We start from the raw sequence: 2,604 nt of genomic DNA, 5'->3' as shown, positions 1-2,604 counted from the left end.
GATTGAAGAACGATCCTAACCTGGCTCCCCAGGCCTCCACTGAGGGCTTCCAGTTTGACGGTAACACCAACATACCGGCAGAAGGTTTCAAGTTCTAGGCTAACAGAATCCTTCCTTCAGAGATGCTCGCTGGCAAGTGTGATGATAACGAAGTAATCTTTGGCTACTGTGAAATATAACTGTAAGAAAACTGTCCAGGGTTTGAAACTAGGCCTGCCGGTGACATGGGTTTCGGTGCTCTTAGTCAGGGTGCTAGCAAAATTTTGCAGCCATTTTTTTTTTTAACAACGAGAAGATTGAAATCCCAGTCAAATCTGGAGAATTGTTCTTGTGCACAGCCTGATACAGTTTTCTGGATAGGAAGAGAATTCCACTGTGCAAGTCTCTGCAAGTTGACAAAAATTCTGCTTCTCCAGCACATGAAACATTGTGGGCTACAAGAAAACCTGAGATGCCAAGTAAATGCAGCTAGTTTCAAGCTCTGGAACAGGGTGTTTCACTCAATAAATGAGTGAGGAAAAAAGAAATTCAAGCAACAGACTTTGTGTGCAGGTTACACAAGTTTGCGTCAATGTTTGTGATTAAAAGAAAAATACTTTGGCAGAATCTTTGCTCCTGGATACATCATAGTTTCTTGGATGCATGTAAGATATGTCTCACAGAATCATGGACCCAGGAGCAAAGAGATGTTAACAACCTTGTGTAAATTGGGTTTGAAAAGGTTTCTGGCATGGAAGAAACCAGTCATTAATACTGGACTGAGTCCCTCCAGAAAACCCCTATAGACCCCTTAACCAAAAAAAAGCAACAAAAAAATAAAGTAAAACAAAATGGTGCAAAATGTATCGACTCAAACAGTTAGAAAATATTTATAGCCAATTTGGACCTCTTGTTGCCTGTGAATTGTAAATTCCTAAATTTATGAGAAAAATGCAAACAAAGTATGTTGCAGCAGAAGTGTAGATGTGCGTCATCACTAAACGGTTTAGAAATACGGTGTGACTTACTAGTGTGCTTTATATTTGTGCACAGAGGAATAGGACATGTTTGTGTCGGTAGAGCTTTGGGCATAGCTTGGAGAATTCTTCGGCTGAAGTAACTGTTATACAGACGAATGACAAGTCATCGGGTGGGAGGGGTGATGATGTATTTATTGTGGCATTTCCTTGGCCGCATCTGTCAGAAAAGAAATTTTTATCTATTTTTAAAGTTTTTCTAAATTTGTAAGTGAGAATGTAGTCGGTAGGAAAAGAAAAGTCCCCCCACTCTTGTCCTGATGGTTTGTCAGAAGACACAGTGCTAGTCGGCTAGGTAGGATGCTTTGCTGTATAGTGTGAGTGTGTACTGCTACTGCCTAGCAACTGTCTGACTAGCATATAGCAGCCTAGATTTACCCAGGAATCTGAGCTAGCTCCATGGCATCTTCATTACAAAGTCTGTATTATAAGCTCCACACCAATGAAGTACACACACTCAACAGACATTTGGATAGGCATTTTTTTTTTCTAAGAAAGGGCCAGCATTTAGGCCAACCAATTTGTCCACATTGGACAATCAAATACCATTTATTCCAGCAAAATGTCACAATTTGACTAGCCTCGGGAAAAAATTGGTACATTGTCAGTTGTCATGCAAAAAGGACAACTCTTAATTTTGCTGCTTTTATTGTGTTGTCTGAAAACAATGTGAAAGTGTGGTCAAATTTTTGGGTCTCGCATGCAAAAGCAAGAGAGTACTTCAATGATAGTATTTTACATCCACATGTGGTTACCAAGGTGGCCAACTTTTGGGCATAGTAAAGTTAACATGGTATACAAACCTGTTCCATTCTCTAGATACTGAGGTTACACTATTTCACGAAAGCTAAAGCCATGTACATGTTAATCGTATGATAGAAACTTTGTATATACAATGAGCTAATGTTCAGAGCCAACCTCTTGAAGCAAAAAAGCATCAAAATTCTATGTGTTTCTGTACCTACCAATGAGGTATGGTAGGAGTTGAGGTTTTCAAACTTTGCAGCATGGCAAGTAATGTAACTTGTAAGGAGAAATATATTGGCTGTCACGTCATGTAAAATTGATTTGGCATGACTTTTCAAAAATGTATTTTGACTGGTAATGATATGTATTTCTGAGTTGCTGGCAAAAGTTTGGAATTGGAGTTTGAAAATAAACATGTATCAATTATTCAAAGTAAACATGTATCAATTATCAAAAACAGGCACCTACATAACCAGTAATGTTTCTGGATGCATGGAGGATTGTTGTTTTTAGATTGCTGAATACTGAATACTTGGCAACATTGTGTGCTTCCAGTCAAGCTCTGGTTGTACACACCATGTATTTTCCAGACACAAAATTGTTTCCTGTATAACTCACAACAGTCTTAATTTTCAGGACAAATATACTAGTATACTAGAGGAAAACATATTGTAAACAAAGCTAGAAATAATCTAAATGGAAAAAAGTACCATATTCTTAATAATGTGTGAGTCTTCATATTGACACAGGGTGTTGAATAGAACTTGTTTGCTGTTAATCTAAGTTGAGCACATATTTATTGGTATGAATTCATATTAAGGTGATGTTTAGGAGGGTCCTA

General features: G+C 38.0%; 1 long non-coding RNA gene across 1 annotated transcript in view; it reads left to right on the top strand.

The window, feature by feature from the left end:
- LOC109465469 overlaps positions 1-2,604 on the top strand; it is a 2,857-nt gene extending 253 nt beyond the window's left edge. The window contains exon 2 of the long non-coding RNA XR_002139959.1: positions 722-2,604. This is a non-coding gene — a long non-coding RNA (uncharacterized LOC109465469). The remainder of the gene's footprint in view (positions 1-721) is intronic.

The sequence above is a fragment of the Branchiostoma belcheri genome, unplaced genomic scaffold (genome assembly GCF_001625305.1).
Source record: "Branchiostoma belcheri isolate BF01 breed outbred unplaced genomic scaffold, Haploidv18h27 scaffold1500, whole genome shotgun sequence".
NCBI lineage: Eukaryota > Metazoa > Chordata > Leptocardii > Amphioxiformes > Branchiostomatidae > Branchiostoma > Branchiostoma belcheri.
This window is presented reverse-complemented; position numbering and strand designations above follow the sequence as displayed.